At 48.4% G+C, this 17,686-nt stretch overlaps 1 protein-coding gene across 7 annotated transcripts in view; it reads left to right on the forward strand.

The window, feature by feature from the left end:
* Positions 1-17,686, forward strand: part of LOC132391014 (arf-GAP with Rho-GAP domain, ANK repeat and PH domain-containing protein 1-like) — a 284,897-nt gene that overhangs the window by 106,758 nt on the left and 160,453 nt on the right. The window contains exon 1 of one of the 7 annotated variants that reach the window (XM_059963622.1): positions 8,953-9,094. The exons of 5 other annotated variants lie outside the window; for them this stretch is intronic. The gene's annotated coding sequence lies outside the window, so the exon portion shown is untranslated. Of the gene's footprint in view, positions 1-8,952; positions 9,095-9,258; positions 9,277-17,686 lie in introns of those variants that run through there. One more of the 7 variants, XM_059963625.1, reaches the window with a different exon arrangement.

Genomic DNA, 17,686 nt, shown 5'->3' on the forward strand with positions numbered 1-17,686 from the left:
CTGTCTTGCTTTCCTTGGCCGGATGAGCTGACTCACCCTCTCTGAACCACCAGCTGGCTCTTACAACACCCTGGCCGGCTACTCCGAAAACTGAGCTGTTCACCTGCTGTGGAGGTAGTTATTGGAGTCAAGAATGGTCTTACTATGTATAAAAATACTTTTAACAAAGAAACAAGCATTTTGGTTGGCAACCGAGAGGCTACTGCGCGTGTACATCACCTTTACACTTGGATAAGAAGGAATCTGATAGGGGAGGAGAGTGGACCAATGGGGAAGGGGAAGGAGGAAAGGGGTGGGGCACCAAGAGGAGGTGACGGGCAGCTGAGGAGAAAGGGTGAAGGAATCTGATAGGGGAGGAGAGTGGACCAATGGGGAAGGGGAAGGAGGAAAGGGGTGGGGCACCAAGAGGAGGTGACGGGCAGCTGAGGAGAAAGGGTGAAGGAATCTGATAGGGGAAGAGAGTGGACCAATGGGGAAGGGGAAGGAGGAAAGGGGTGGGGCACCAAGAGGAGGTGACGGGCAGCTGAGGAGAAAGGGTGAAGGAATCTGATAGGGGAAGAGAGTGGACCAATGGGGAAGGGGAAGGAGGAAAGGGGTGGGGCACCAAGAGGAGGTGACGGGCAGCTGAGGAGAAAGGGTGAAGGAATCTGATAGGGGAAGAGAGTGGACCAATGGGGAAGGGGAAGGAGGAAAGGGGTGGGGCACCGTGGAGGTGACGGGCAGCTGAGGAGAAAGGGTGAAGGAATCTGATAGGGGAGGAGAGTGGACCAATGGGGAAGGGGAAGGAGGAAAGGGGTGGGGCACCAAGAGGAGGTGACGGGCAGCTGAGGAGAAAGGGTGAAGGAATCTGATAGGGGAGGAGAGTGGACCAATGGGGAAGGGGAAGGAGGAAAGGGGTGGGGCACCAAGAGGAGGTGACGGGCAGCTGAGGAGAAAGGGTGAAGGAATCTGATAGGGGAGGAGAGTGGACCAATGGGGAAGGGGAAAGGAGGAAAGGGGTGGGGCACCGTGGAGGTGACGGGCAGCTGAGGAGAAAGGGTGAAGGAATCTGATAGGGGAGGAGAGTGGACCAATGGGGAAGGGGAAGGAGGAAAGGGGTGGGGCACCAAGAGGAGGTGACGGGCAGCTGAGGAGAAAGGGTGAAGGAATCTGATAGGGGAAGAGAGTGGACCAATGGGGAAGGGGAAGGAGGAAAGGGGTGGGGCACCGTGGAGGTGACGGGCAGCTGAGGAGAAAGGGTGAAGGAATCTGATAGGGGAGGAGAGTGGACCAATGGGGAAGGGGAAGGAGGAAAGGGGTGGGGCACCAAGAGGAGGTGACGGGCAGCTGAGGAGAAAGGGTGAAGGAATCTGATAGGGGAGGAGAGTGGACCAATGGGGAAGGGGAAGGAGGAAAGGGGTGGGGCACCAAGAGGAGGTGACGGGCAGCTGAGGAGAAAGGGTGAAGGAATCTGATAGGGGAGGAGAGTGGACCAATGGGGAAGGGGAAAGGAGGAAAGGGGTGGGGCACCGTGGAGGTGACGGGCAGCTGAGGAGAAAGGGTGAAGGAATCTGATAGGGGAGGAGAGTGGACCAATGGGGAAGGGGAAGGAGGAAAGGGGTGGGGCACTGTGGAGGTGACGGGCAGCTGAGTTGAGGTTGGTAGGTCTGTCTAGTGTAGTTTTTTCTGTGTTGTTTTTTACGTAGCTCGGTCTACTTTTTGTACTGTTTCATGTAGCACCATGGTCCTGAAAAAATGTCTCATTTGTACTGTGCACTGTACCAGCAGTTATGGTTGAAATGACAATAAAAAGTGACTTGCAGAGAAGGGGTGAAAGTGGAACCAAAGGAATAAACCTGTCTTTGAGCCTGGTGGTACGAGCTTTCAAACCTCGCTGTTGTCTGCTTTGCTGAGGCAGAGAGAAATATAAATCGAGTGAGTTTGTGGAGGGGAGGCTGGTTTCTGTGAGGCTTTGAGCTGTGTCCACAGCCCTCTGCAGTGTCTTGCCGTCACGGGCAGAGCAGTTACCGTACCAAGTCATGGGGCAGCTATGGTGCGCCAATAAAACATGGTGAGGTCAGAGGGAACTTGCCAAGTTGTTCAGCTTCCTGAGTAAGTCGGGGTGCTGGTGTGGCCTTTGGTGCTTGGAGCAAGACAGGATTTCGATGACATTTACCCACTGGAACTTGAATCTCTCCGTCTGATTGACCTCAGCACCTTGATGTAAACAGGAGTGTGTTTCCCTCTCCGGAGGGTAAATAGCCATTTTAGAAAGCATCTTTATTTGTTTAATCTCTACTCTTGCTCCTTGGCTGATTTAGCCAATAACTGAAGAAGAGGGAAGGGGGACATGAAGGCATTGCCAGAGGGTAGAGAAATCATTATCCGTGCCATTAGGTTGGAGGCTGCCCAGATAGAATATGAGGCATTTCCCCTCCAACCTGAGTGTGGCCTCACCGTGACTGTAGGGGACTGACATGTCGGAATGGGAATGGAGTCCGGAATGGGAATTAAAATGGTTGGCCACCCCATTTCCTGCAAATGGAGCGAAGATGCTCGTCAAATCTGCGTTGGGAAATGGAGGAGATGCGGGTGAGGACAGTATCCATGGTGGAGGCGGGGAAACCCCGTTCTTTGAAGGAGGAGGACAGTATCTATAAATAAAATAAATGTGAGGTCAGGAGACCATTTTATTGCACGAGAGAAGCATTCGGTAGTGTAATAACTGGGATAGAAACCGTACTTGAGGAACTCGTGATAATTTCATCATGTTAATACAATAACAGAATGCAGAGTGAAGTGTTAACATTACAGAGTGCAGAGCAGGCAGGCGATAAAATGCGAGGGCCACGAGCTCGAGAATCAGTTTTATCTCGTACGAGGAGCCATTCAGTTCAAGATTCAAGGTACATTTATTATCAAAGTATGTATGCAGTACACAACCCTGAGATTAGTCAGCTTTTCTAAGGAAATCATCGACACCTCCCCCCCCCAATCTCACATGCAAAAAAAAACCCAAATAGCACAAATGGCATCAAGAATATCACCCCCCCCCCCCCCGGTACAAAACAACGTTCCGCAGATAGCGACAGGAGCATGGTCTTATAACAGCAGATTGGAAGCTATTCTCACACTTAGTGAGGCATGCTTTCGGGTTTTCTATCTCCTCCCCAATGCAGGCGGAGAGAAGCGAGAATGCCCGGGGTGGGGGGGGGGTGCGGTCTGTTGATTTTGTTGGCTGGTTTCCCCAGGCAGCGGGGGGTGTAGAGGGAGTCCATGGTGGGGGCGTGGAAGGTGTCCTTCACAGTGATGTTGTGCAGCTCTCCCTCTGCTGACTGCCGTCCAGTTTGGCTTTTACCAGGAGTCACAGCCTGTGCCCAGAGGGGAGTGCCAGGGATCAGATCCAGTGACTGTCACCAAAGGTTAGACTAAATTAGCTTTATTTGTCACACAGTGAAACGAGTTGTTTGTGTCAGCGACCAACATAGTCTGAGGATGTGCTGGGGGGGGGGCTGCCCGCAAGAGTCGCCATGGCTCGAGTGCCAATGTAGCGTGTCCACAGCTTAACTCTGGAACGTGGGAGGGACCAGAGCACCCAGAGGAAACCCAGATGGTCATGGGGAAAAATGTTCCAATTTATGTTTAATTATCATTTAATCATCAGTTAAGGGTTGGACAAAATTGGGTTATTTGCTCTGGAATGTTGAAGGCTGAGGGGAGATCTGATTGAGGTTTATAAGATTAGGAGAGGCAAAGATAACGGAATTGAATTGACTTTGTTCCTTACATCCTTCACCTACATGAGGAGTAAAAATCTTTGTTACGTCTCCATCTAAATGTGCAGTGTACAATTTATAGTAATTTGTAATAAATAGTATGTACAACAGGATAGACAATATAACACAGAAGTACAATTGTATCAGTGTGAGTTCATCAGTCTGATGGCCTGGTGGAAGAGGCTGTCCTGGAGCCTGTTGGTCCTGGCTTTTATGCTGCGGTACCGTTTCCTGGATGGTAGCAGCTGGAACAGTTTGTGTTTGGGGTGACTCAGGTCCCCAATGATCCTTCGGGCCCTTTTTACACACCTGACTTTGTAAATGTCGTGAATAGTGGGAAGTTCACATCTACAGATGAGCTGGGCTGTCCACACCACTCTCTGCAGAGTCCTGCGATTGAGGGAGGTACAGTTCCCATACCAGGCAGTGATGCAGCCAGTCAGGAAGCTCTCAATGTGCCCCAGTAGACAGTTCTTAGGATTTGGGGGCCCATACCAAACTTTCTCAACCGTCTGAGGTGAAAGAGGCGCTGTTGTGCCTTTTTCACCACACAGCTGGTACGTACAGACCATGTGAGGTCCTCAGTGATGTGGATGCTGAGGAACTTAAAGCTGTTAACCCTCTCAACCCCAGATCCATTGATGTCAATAGGGGTTAGCCTGTCTCCATTCCTCCTGTAGTCCACAACCAGCTCCTTTGTGTTTGTGACATTGAGGGAGAGGTTGTTTACTTGACGCCATTGTGTCAGGGTGATGATTTCTTCTCTGCAGGTTGTCTCATTGTTATTTGAGATTAGGCCAATCAGTGTCATGTTGTTAGCAAATTTAATTAGCAGTTTGGAGCTGTGGGTGGCGACTCAGTGTACAGGGAGTAAAGAAGGACGCAGTCCTGAGGGGCACCTGTGCCGAGGGTCGGAGGGACAGAGGTGAGGGAACCTCTCCATATTTATGCAGATACAGCATGGTTTCAGGCCCTCTTGGCCCAGTGAGCCCACCCAATCAGTTCCAAATGCACGACCAGTCAACCTAATAAGCTGCACTTCTTTGGACTGTGCGAGGAAACCCACGCGGTCACAGGGAGAACGTACAAACTCCTTACAGACAGCGACTGGAATTGAACTGGGTCGCTGGGTGCTTTAATAGTGTTACGCTAATCGCTACACTATTGTGCCACCCCGCCAGTAGACAGCCAGTATCTTTGTACCAGGGGCAAAATGTCTGATACCGGAGAGCGTGGATTTAAGGTGAAAGTTCAAAGGAGATGTGTGAGACGTGAAGAGTGGTGGGTGCCTGGGGTGTGGTGGAGGCAATCTATAAGAAAGTGGAGGGCAATGTGGAAGGGGAGGGTTAGATTGATCTCAGAGTAGGTTAAGAGGTTGGTACAACATCTTGGGCCGAAGGGCCTGTAATGTTCTATTGAGGTGTTCAAGAGGCTCTTGGGCACATGAAAGTGAGGAAAATGGAAGGACGTGGACATTGTGTAGGGAGAGGGACTAGTTTGATTACGGTACTAATTTAAATGGATCAGCACAACATTGTGGGCTGAAAGACCTGTTTCTGTGCTGTACTGGTCGATGTGTCAATAATAAACAAGCATTATTTATTATTCTACAGTCATTGTGCTAAAGCGCACCTCCTCTGTCCCTTCCTTCACGTTCAACTTGATATTTAATTCTTTGACCGTGATTTTGGCAACAGGGATCCCATCAATGTTAGAACATAGAACAGTGCAGGCCCTTCATACGATCAGTCTGCCCTTTAACGCGAGATTCTGCAGATGCTGGAAATCCGAGCAACAGACGCAAAATGCCGGAGGAACTCAGCAGGTCAGGCAGCATCTATGGAGAGGAACAGTCGATGATTCTGGCCGAGATATCGCCTGCTTGATTCTGCCTGAGCTTCAGAATTTCTCAGCGTTTTGTGGGTGTCAGAAGTAGGATGTCTGGGAGAGGTGAATGCGTGGAACGCACGGCCGGGGTGGTGGGCGAGGCAGGTTCATTAGGGATGTTTAAGAGTCTTTTAGACTTGGATGAATGGTCCTGAGGGTGAAAGTGCCGTGCATGTGGGAGAGAGGGAGGACAAGGGCTTGTTTTGCTGAGCATTGTGGGTGTGTTGTGTTGGCATTGGAACGCGTGCTGCCCCCAGCACATGCTTGGGTGTGGTGGTTAAAAAAGGGAATGACGTATTTCACAGCATGTTTCAAATAAACCTGAAAGAAAATTTGAATGCTGTGCGAGAAGGAAGGGTTAGATTATTTATTCACAAAATGCTGGAGGGACTCAGCACGTCAGACAGCATCTATGGAGAGGAATAAACAGTTGACCATTTGGGCTGAGACCCTTCATCAGGACTGGGAAAGAAGGGGGATGCCAGAATAGAAAGGTGGGGGGGCAGGGGGGAGGTGTACAAACAGAAGGTGGTCAGGTGGGTGGGAGATGGTGAGGTATGAAGCTGGGAGGTGACAGGTGGAAAAGGCAAAGGGCTGGAGAGGAGAGTGGAGCATGGGAGAAAGGGAAGGAGGAGGGACAGCAGAGGAGGTGATGGGCAGGTGAGGAGAAGAGGCGAGAGGCCTGAGTGGGGAATAGAAGAAGATGGAAGGTGGAGGAGGGGGGGAAATTATCAGAAGTTGGAGAAGTTGATGTTCATGCCATCAAGTTGGAGGCAACCCAGACAATATGAGATGTTGGTCCTCCAGCCTGAGAGTGGCTTCATCATGGAGAAGCGGAGGCCATGGACCAACATGTGGATAGGAATTAAAGTGGTTGGCCACCAGGCAATCCGCTTTTTGTGGATAGAGCAGAGGTGCTCGAGAAAGCGGTCTCCCAATCCAGGTCGGTAGGTCCAACCCTTTACTTTCTCCACCTGTCACCTCCTAGTCTTACTTCATCCCCCTCCCCCAATCACCTTCTGGTTTGTCCCCCTCCCCCACCTTCTTATTTTAGCATCTTCCCCCTGCCTTTCCAGTCCTGACGAAGGGTCTCGGCCCAAAATGTCGACTGTTTATTCTTTTCCACCGATGCTGCCTGACCTGCTGAGTTCCTCCAGCGTTTTGTGCGTCTCAATCTAACCCTTCCCTCCTACGTAGCCCTCAGTTTTCTGTTCAACAAGCCCCACTCTCCCACGTACACAGTCCTTTAACCCCCGGGACCATTCATATGTGTTTAAATGTCCCTCATGTATTTGCCTCTGCCACTGCCCTGGCAGTGCGTTACACACACCCACCACTCTGCGTAAAAAACAAACTATCTCTGACATCCGCAAATTGCTGGAGAAATTCAGTGGGTCAGGCAGCATCTATGGGGATACCTCACCCAGATATGTTGACTGTTCCACTCCACAGAGGCTGCCTGATCTGCTGAGTTCCTCCAGCATTTTATGTGTGTTGCTCTGGATTTCCAGCATCTGCAGAATCTCTGACACTCTTCCCCCTCCCACATACTTTCCTCCAATCATCTTAAAGTTATGTGCTCTTGATAACAACATCTTCAGAAGTTTTCTGATGACTCGGCCATAGTTGGATGCATCAGCAAGGGAGATGAGGCTGAGTACAGGGCGACGGTGGGAAACTTTGTCACATGGTGCGGGCAGAATCATCTGCAGCTTAATGTGAAAAAGACTAAGGAGCTGGTGGTGGACCTGAGGAGGGCTAAGGCACCGGTCACCCCTGTTTCCATCCATGTGGACATGGTGGAGGATTACAAATACCTGGGGATACGAATTGACGATAAACTGGACTGGTCAAAGAACACTAAGGCTATCTACAAGAAGGGGCAGAGCCGTCTCTACTTCCTGAGGAGACTGAGGTCCTTTAACATCTGCCGGACGATGCTGAGGATGTTCTACGAGGCTGTGGTGGCCAGTGCTATCATGTTTGCTGTTGTGTGCTTGGGCAGCAGGCTGGGGGTAGCAGACACCAACAGAATCAGCAAACTCATTCGTAAGGCCAGTGATATTGTGGGGGTGGAACTGGACTCTCTGACGGTGGTGTCTGAAAAGAGGATGCTGTCCAAGTTGCATGCCATCTTGGACAATGACTTCCATCCACTCCTTAATGTACTGGTTAGGCACAGGAGTACATTCAGCCAGAGACTCATTCCACCGAGATGTAACACTGAGCGTCACAGGAAGTCATTCCTGCCTGTGGCCATCAAACTTTACAACTCCTCCCTTGGAGTGTCAGGCACCCTGAGCCAATAGGCTGGTCCTGGACTAATTTCCACTTGGCATGATTAACTTATCATTATTTAATTATTTATGGTTTTATATTGCTATATTTCTACACTATTCTTGGTTGGTGCGACTGTAACGAAACCCAATTTCCCTCGGGATCAATAAAGTCTGTCTGTCTGTAAAACACCTCAGAAAGGTTTAATTGTAAATAATTATTTGATTATATTGTTATGTTGAAGTTGTATAAGACATTGGTGAGGCCTAATTTGGGGTATTGTGTGCAGTTTTGGTCACCTACCTACAGGAAAGATGTAAATAAGGTTGAAAGAGTGCAGAGAAAATTCACAAGGAACTTGCTCAGTCTGGAAGAACTGAGTTATAAGGAAAGATTGAATAGGTTAGGACTTTATTCTTTGGAACGTAGAAGAATGAGAAGAGATTTGAGAGAGGTATGCAAGATTGAGTGATGTGGATAGGGTAAATGCAAGCAGGCTTTTTCCACTGAGGTCGGGTGGGATTACAACTAGAGGTGATGGGTTAAGGGTGAAAGGTGAGAAGTTCAACAGGGCCATGAGGGGAAACTACTTCACTCAGAGGGTGGTGAGGGTGTGGAACGAGCTGCCAGCACAAGTGGTGCATCGGAGTTCGATTCCAACGTCTAAGAGAATTTTGGATAGGTACACGGATGGTAGGGGAATGGAGGCCTATGGACCCTGTGCCGGTCGATGGGAGTAGGCAGTTTAAATGGTTCGGCATGAACTAGATGGTCTGAAGGGCCTGTATCCAGAACATGAAATGAAGAAGGGTTCTGGAAAGTGTGTCTGCAGGCTGTGGGAACATTTCAATGATGGGGCAAGTGAAGTTATCCCCTTTAGTTCAAGCATGTGAAGTCAGCTCTAACAGACTGGACAACAACATCTACAGGGAGTGCTATGACTCTAAATGCACTCAGCTAATGTTTGGTTCTAGTGGGCCCCACTTTCAGCGCTCTGCTATGTGCGTGCCCCTTTTAAGACATCCCAGTAGGTGCTGTCGAAGTCTCCTCCCCTTCCCGAGTCTTTCCCCACCCATCCCATTGTGTCCCAGGTATTTGTGTTTATGTGGATCTCGCTGCCGCCGTAGCTGGGCGTCTTTGTTTCGGTGGCGATGAGAGGGTCTCCGGCGCCGCAGGTGAGTTAGGGGCAACGCACCTGAGCGCCTCTAAACCCTCTCCGTAACCTGCACTGGGGGCAGGAATGCCAGGCGCCACCGCGCACTTCGCAAACTGGCCCTTTGTTTCAAACTCAAGTTTGCCGTCGCAGGCGGACGGACCCGGGGTGACCAAAGACCATAAGATATAGGAGCAGAATTAGGTAATTCGGCCCATTGAGTCCGTCCCACCATGGCTGATTTATTATCCCTCCCAACCCCGATCTCCTGCCTTCCCCGCGTATCCTTTGACGCCCTGACTAATCTAGAACTGATTAACATCCGCTTTAAATATACCCAATGACTTGGCCTCCGCAGCTGCTTGGAGCAATGAATTCCACAGATTCACCAGCCTCTGGCTACAGAAATTCCTCCTCATCTCTGTTCTGAATGAACATCGCTCTGTTCTAAGGCTGTGTCCTCTGGTCCTAGACTACCCACCAAAGGAAGCACCCTCTCCACATCCTCTGTTTATTCCTCTCCATAGATGCTGCCTGACCTGCTGAGGTCCTCCTAAAGTTTACTCTGGATTTACAGAATCTCTGTTTATATGAATGCCAGCTGCCTATCATCTCCCCCTGGTGCCCCTCTTCCTTCCCTTTCTCCTGTGGTACAATCTCCTTGTCAGATCGCTTCTTCCTCAGCCTGTGCCTCTTTCACCCATCAGCTGCCAGCTCCCCCCTACCATTCCCCTCACCCAGTCTCACCTACCACCTGCCAGTTTGTACTTGTGTTTAGTAAATTCAAAACATTAAACTAATTCAGAGGAAGACACGGGGGTCCGAGATGTGAGTCTGCCTTTGAGTTTACTTTAAGGTGCACGTGTATCACACGGTAGCGGGATGATGTCTGCCAGTCACATAGTCGTACGTGTAATCCTTGATGAGCTAGTAAAACCACAAAGAATGCTTACTCAAACAGTATGTTTATGAGATTACAATATGGCTGAAATATTAAATACACAACTCTCCTCCTCCTTTCCCCCCTCTCTTATTCTGTCTTCTCCCTTCCTTTCCATTCTTGAAGAATGGTCTCTGCCTGAAGCATTGACTGTTCACCCCTCTCCATAGATGCCACCTGACCTACTAAGTTCCTCTGGCAATTTCTGTGATTTGCTCTGGATTTCCAGCGTCTGCTGAATTTCTTGTGTGTGGTTGAGTGGAGTTGTTCTCCGGTTGAGGCAAACCATTTGCAAATGTTTCGTCGTCATAGTCCACTGTTCCCTTGTGGGGTGTCCTCTGAACGGTTGGCCTTCATGTACATATCAATCAGCCGATTGATTGTCACTACTCGATTGTGAGGTGGGGAGGAGATCCCATCACTGGCTGCGTGGCCAACTCTGTGAGCTGTGCTCTGGAACGTTGCCTGCACTGGTTTACAAATCGTGCATGCGGCGTGTTTGCCAGTGCCGTGATTTTCAGCGATGCCCAGTCGGATTTGTGCCCCTTTCGTGGGTAGAGACCAGGGAGAGTTGATCAGGCCGCTTTACAGCCAGTTGATGTCCATGGATCGTTGTGGATAGTTTTCTCCCGGTTTGCTGCACCATCAGTGCACCGGCCTTTCGGGCAGCAATGAAGGTCCTCCATCCCTGTCTGTCCTTGACCACATGGAAGGATTCTACATTGCTTTTTCCATCACAATGTTTTTTGACTAGACGGGGGTTGTTAACCCTTGAGCTGAATCCCTGAACCTGGAAGAATGGTGCACGACTCTTAGTCTGCCCTTTACCCTTTGACCTGTGTGGCATGGGTGACCCTACCAAGAACCGAAGCATAGAGCCCTGACTCCAGCCAACATAACTCTCTGGGTCATTGAGGCACGCAAGCCTCCGAACCACAGCAAGGTTGTGGTCCCCTTGGAGGACTGCCTCTATTAACCCTAACCTAATCACGGGACAATTTCCAATGACCAATTAACCTACCTGGTACGTCTTTGGACTGTGGGAGGAAACCGGAGCACCCGGAAAAAACGCAGTCGTTCTACGGGGACAGCGCCGGAATTGAACTCTGAACTTCAGAATGCCCCGAACTGTAATAGTGATGCGCTAACCACCACTCTACCGTGGCACACCATGTTAAAAATGAGGAGAATGGATTGAACTTTACAACCAATGTGTCCAGTCTGTGCTGTAAAAATTTACTCAAGGGACAAATGCTAGGCACATGTGATATGGTTGTACTCGCCTGTTAAGGTAATGCTGACACCAAGATTGGGAGTCTAGTGCACAGTGAGGAAGGCTATCATGGCTTGCAAAGGGATCTGGACCAGATGGAATAATGGGCTGAAAAATGGCAGATGGAATTTAATGCAGCCAAGTGTGTGAGGATTTGCACTTTGGGAGGACCAACCAGGGTAGAATTAAAAACGGTGAAGGGTAGGACACTGAGGAGTGTGGTAGAACAAAGGGATATGGGAATACAGGTCCATAATTCATTGAAAGTGGTGTCACAAGCAGATAGTTGTAAAGAAAGCTTTGGCACATTGGTCATCATCGATCAATGTATTGTGTACAGGAGACGGGATGTTATAGTGAATTTGTATAAGATTTTAGTGAGGCCTAATTTGGAGTATTGTGCGCAGTTTTGGTTACCTACCTACAGGAAAGATGTAAATAAGATTGAAAGAGTGCAGAGAAAACTTACAGGACCTGAGGACCTGCGTTATAGGGAAAGGTTGAATAGGTTAGGACTTCATTTCCCAGGGTGTAGGAGAATGAGGGGAGATTTTATAGTAGTATACAGAATTATGAAGGGTACAGATGGGGTAAATGCAAGCAGGATTTTTCCATGAGGTGGAGTGAGGCTTGAACTAGAGGTTAAGGGTGAAAGGTGAAATATTTAAGGGGAAAATAGGGGGGAGGCTTCTTCACTCAGAGTGGTGAGTGTGGAATGAGTTACCAGCAGAAGTGGTTCTGCTTCAACATTTGAGAGAGGTTTGGATAGGTACAGAGATGGGAGGGGTATGGAAGGCCATGTTCTGGGTGCAGGTTGATGCAAGTAGGCAGAGTAATAGTTTGGCATGGACTAGATGGAATAAGGGCTTGTTTCTGTGCTGTAGTGTGTGATGACTAGAATTCTTTGAGTAAATGCATATTGTTCTGAAATTTCCCAGGACCAAGTGGTATATGACACTAAACAAATTGGGAAACAGGGTGACTAATGGAATGTGAAAACAATTCTTGTGAAAGGAAGCATGAGAGGGGCAGCCAGTAGGAAATAGAGAGGTGCTTATTGCCAAGACTGTTGTTGGTTCTGAATAGGTGATATTCTGCTTGTTAATTATCGCTGAGCAACTGTTTGTACTAAAGAAACCACTTTCCATTAACATCTTTCAGAGAACAGTGCACTAAAAACCACAACAGAGCTTACAGCTTATGTCCTTAGCATTATTGACTTGCTTATTTTGTTAGTATTTGTACATTTGTCACTTGCACGCTGGTCGTTTGTCAGTCTCTGTGTGCAAGTTTTTCATTGATTCTGTTGTGTTGAATTGTTTTACTGTGAATATCTGCACGGAGATGGATCTCAAGGTAGAATGTGGTGTCTTTGACCATAAATTTATTTTGAACTTTGTTCTGTGAGGAAGGGAGATACTGGATTTTGAAACTTCACCTTTCAGGAGGCTGCAGATGAAGTTTATTTTTTTTTATTTATTGAAATATAAGCCCTTCTGACCCTTCGAGCTGCATAGGCCAACAACTCCTGGTTTAACCCTTAGCCTGAATTATGGGACGGTTTTGCAGTGTTCAATGAACCTACTAACTGGTATGTCTTTGGAATTGTGGGAGAAAACCAGAGCACCTGGAGGAGACACGTGCAGTTCACAAGGAGAAAGTAGAAACTCCATACAGACAGCAGAAAGTTGTCTGGATTAGCGAGTGTGTTTTATGATGGTAGGTTGAGTGAGCTTGGGCTTTTCTCTTTGGAGCGAAGAGGAGAGTGGTACTTGCTAGATGTAAACAAGATGATAAAAGACATAGAGTGGACAGCCAGAGACTTGCTCCCAGGGTGGAAATGGCTAATACGAGGGAGCATAACTTTGATTAGGGGAAAGTATCATGAGTGGAATGCAGATGCATCAGAGACGTTGAAGAGGCCCTTGGATAGGCAAATGGATGATAGAAAAACAGAGGGTATGTCAGAGGGAATTGTTGGATTGATTTTGGAGTAAGTTAAAGGATTGCACAGCATCATGGGCTGAAGGGTCTGTACTATGCTGTCGTGATCTATGTTCATTTGGCTCCAAATCTTTGCCACTGCCCCAGATCTCTTGAAGTTGTGTGCCTTGCCCCATCAGTGTGGGAGACATGACATCTAAAAGTTTGAAAAGTAGATGTGTGGTGGAGAGTACATTGACTGGCTGCATCAGGGCCTGGTATGGAAACACCAATGCCCTTGAATGGAAAATCCTACAAAGAGTAGTGGAAATGGCCCAGTCCATCATGGGTAAAAAACCCCTGACTCAAGTGCATTGACACGAAGCGTTGTTGCAGGAAAGCAGCTTCCATCATCAGGGACCCCACCACCCAGGACATGTTCTCTTCTGGCTGCTGCCATCGAGAAGGAGGTACACGAGCCTCAGGACTCACACCACCAGGTTCAGGAACAGTTATTCCCTCAAACATCAGGCTCTTGAACCAGTAGGAATAACTTTTCTCAACTTCAATTGCCCATCATCGAAATAGTCCCACAACTATGGACTCACTTTCAAGGAGTCTTCATCTAATGTTCTTAATAATTAATGCTTATTATTATTATTTGGTTGTATTTGTACAGTTTGTTGTCTTTTGCAAACTGGTTGAACGCCCAAGTTGGTGCAGTCTTTGATGAATTCTGTTATGATTATTGGATATATTGAGTATGCCTGCAAGAATATGAATTTCAGGGGTTGAATATGGTGACATAATTTACTTTGAACTTTGAAAAACGCGACAGAGACACCAGAAGTGCTCACAGATGTATAAACTGCGAAGGTGGGTCGCTCAAAGTAAAGAGAACAAGGAAGTGCCAGAGAGATTACACAATTATTTTAGAACATAGAAAATTACAGCATGGGAATAAGACCATTGGCCACAATGTTGGGCTGGACTGTAGTAACTCTGCCGGTCAGGCGGCATCTGTTGGGGGGGGGGGGATGTGAGGCAAACGGTTGACATTTTAGGCCTTGATTCTCTGACCTGCTGAGTTTGCCCAGCAATTTTTTTTTGTGTGACCGCATGCAGGTTTCCAGCATCTGCAGAATCTCTTGTGTTAATGATGGTTAACCCCGTTTGCCTGCATGTGGTCCATATCCCTCCCCCCACCCCCCCCGGCCTATTCTTGTGCCTGTTGAAGAGCCTCTCAAAGACCTCCATCATGTCTACCTCCGCCCCCCCCCCCCCCACTCCTGGCAGCACATTCCAGTTACCCCCCACTCTCTGGGGCGGGGGAGAGAAAACTTGCCCCTCACATCTCCTTTGAAATTACTCCCTTTCACCTTAAATGCATGCCCTCCGGTATTAGATGTTCCAACCCTGGAAAAAATATTCCAACTATGGTCTCTACCCATTTAATCCCAATACCTTCTGCCAGTTCCCTTAAATTCATGCCCTCTCCTCTACTGACAAAATACATCGATGAAGGTGGAGCAGTGGATGTGGACTTTAGTAAGGTCTTTGAAAAGGTTCTCCACGGCAACTGAATCGACTGACCATGTCTGCATGGTTTTGTGAATTGAGTTGCTGCCAGATCGGCTGATCAGATATTTGCATTAACGAGCAGGTGTACCTAATAAAGTGGTCGCTGAGTATTTGTTCTCTGTTAAGGGAAACAAAATCGTATTTAATCCAGATAGCTCATTTCAGTCTGCACTCAGTCTGCAGTCTGTTCAAAATGGGGAAAAAAGCCTTGTGCCAATCCAGTCTTTCCTTGTTTTACAATCTACATTCTTGGAAACCTCCTCCACTGCTAGTTGTACCTTTCATGAAACGCACTGATAGAAGTGTACAGAGTGTTCTAGCTGTGGTCTACTGTCTTGTATGGCTCGAAGGTTATTATTACCTTTTATTTAGAGACACATCTCGGTAACAGGTCCTTCTGCTGCTGCGAGTTCGTGCTGCCCAATTACACCCAGTGAGCAATTAACCCATACATCTTTGGAATGGACATGGGGAGGAAACCTACACGGACATGGGGAGGACGTACAAACTCCTCACAAACAGTGGTGGGTATTGAACCTGGGTCCACAGTGCTGTGCCTTAGCTGCACTATTGTGCAGCCTGTAAACTGGCTGCTCGTCAGCCAGTACCAGAAACAGACTCGAACCCTGTTTGACTCTCCCGGCATCCATAAAGATCCGTATTCTCCACACCACTTAATGTCCCTCCATTTAGTCAATAATAACCTTCAACTGCATCCTCTCCCAGTTAACACAAGCTCTGGAGGAACTCAGCAGGTCAGGTAGCATCTGTGAAGGGGAATACACAGCTGACGTTTCTGGCTGAGACCCTCCATCAGGACTGGAAAGGAAGGGGGAAGAAGCCAGATTAAGAATGTGGAGGGGAGGGGGGGGAGGGAGGACAAGCTGACCCATGATGGCGGAAACAGGTGGGTGATGGAGGGGGATGAAATGAGAAGCTGGGAGGTGATAGGTAGAAGAGGTAAAGGAAGAAGGAGGAATTTGATAGGAGAGGAGAGTGGATCATGGGAGAAAAGGAAGGAGGAAGGGAACCTGATGGGCGGGTGATGACAAAGAAGGGGTGAGAGGGGAGCCAGTGGCTTCCGATTCCCACTCTGACACGTCGTTCTATGACCTCCTCTACTGCCACGATGAGGGCACTCTCAGGTTGGAGGAGCAACAGCTCCTATTGCACCTGGCTAGCCTCTAATCTTACGGCATGAACATTGATTTTTCCAACTTAGGTAATTTGTTTTCCCTCTACCTTTCTCTTGTTTTTCCATTCTGCTTCCCTTCTCACCCGTTTTCTCAGTTGCCCATCACCTGCTTCTGGTGCCCCCCCCCCCCCCCCCCCCCCGTCCATTTCTCCCATGGTCCACTCACCCCTCCTATTAGTTTCCTCCTTCAGCCCTTCATCTTCCTCGTTTTGGAAAGGGTACAGAGGAGATTTACCAGGATGCTGCCTGGTTTAGAGACTATACATTATGATCAGAGATTAAGGGCTTTACTCTTTGGAGAGAAGGAGGATGAGAGGAGACATGATAGAGGTGTACAAGATATTAAGATGAATAGACAGAGGGGACAGCCAGCGTCTCTTCCCCAGGCACCACTGCTCAGTACAAGAGGACATGGCTTCAAGGTAAGGGGAGGGATTCAAGGGGCATATTAGAGGAAGGATTCTTTGGCCATGAAAGGGAACAAAAGAACAATACAGCACATTACAGGCCATTCGGCCCACAATGTTGTGCCGACCCTCAAACCCTGCCTCCCTTAAAACCCCCTACCTTAAGTTCCTCCATATACCTGTCTAGTTGTCTCTTAAACTTCACTAGTGTATCTGCCTCCACCACTGACTCGGGCAGTGCATTCCACGCACCAACCACTCTCTGAGTGGAAAACCTTCTTCCAGTCTCCTGTCTGTCACCCTCACTATCGAGTCTCCTACTACTGTGTACTTGTGTACCTGCGCATGTGACAATGGACGCCACCTTCCTTACTGCCTGTTACGCCACTGATATTTAAGGCAGCAATGAAGGCCCTTCATCTCTATCTGTCCTTGGTCATCCTGTCTGTGGTGCCCCGGGTGTGGTACAGGGTCCTCATTTTTGTCTCTACGGTACGGGTTTCCCGCGTTTCCTCCACTGTGAGGGGTCCGGTGATGTGCTATCTTGATGATGGAGTCGGTTTCTCTGCTCGTCACCTGCCCAATCCATCTCCACTGTTTCCCCATGGTGATTGTGACCATGTCCTCTTGATGACCCTGGAGGAGTAGGGTGCGGTTGCAGATCTTCCTCGGCTAGAAGATATGCAGTTTAACTTTGTAGTTTTCAGGTGAAAGATGGTTGATATGTTACTTTGATAAGCTGGAAATAGGCTAGTACTTAGAAACATGGAGTAATACAGCAAGGAAACAGGCCCTTTGGCCCACCTGCTCCTTGCTGACCAGTATCCTTAGTTGCCGACATTCAACCCAGAACCTTCCAAGTCCCTCCTCTCCATGTGCCTGTCTAAAATCTTCTCAAATATTGCAATTGAACCAGCCTTGACCACCTCCTCTGACAGTCATTCTAGGTACTCACTATCCTTTGCGTAAAGACGTTGCCTCTCTGGTCTTTTTAAAATCTCTTCCACCTTGTCTTGTATCTGCGTCCTATAGTTTTGGACTCCCTCCTCATTCACCAAGACTTTAGTCTTGCAGTCACCGCTTCTGCTGGCAGCTCGTTCCACACTCGCACCAGTTTCTGCATGAAGAAGGTATTTTACCTTGAACCTATAACCTCTTGTTCTGGTATCTTGTCTACTCCAGTAAGGTATATTTAAAGTGGAGGTTGATATATTCTTGATTAGTCAGGTTGTTAAATGTTACAGGGAGAAGACGGGGGGGAATGGGGTTGAGAGTGATAATAAAATAGCCAAGAT

This window comes from Hypanus sabinus, chromosome 3 (genome assembly GCF_030144855.1).
Source record: "Hypanus sabinus isolate sHypSab1 chromosome 3, sHypSab1.hap1, whole genome shotgun sequence".
In the NCBI taxonomy this organism is placed as follows: Eukaryota; Metazoa; Chordata; class Chondrichthyes; order Myliobatiformes; family Dasyatidae; genus Hypanus; species Hypanus sabinus.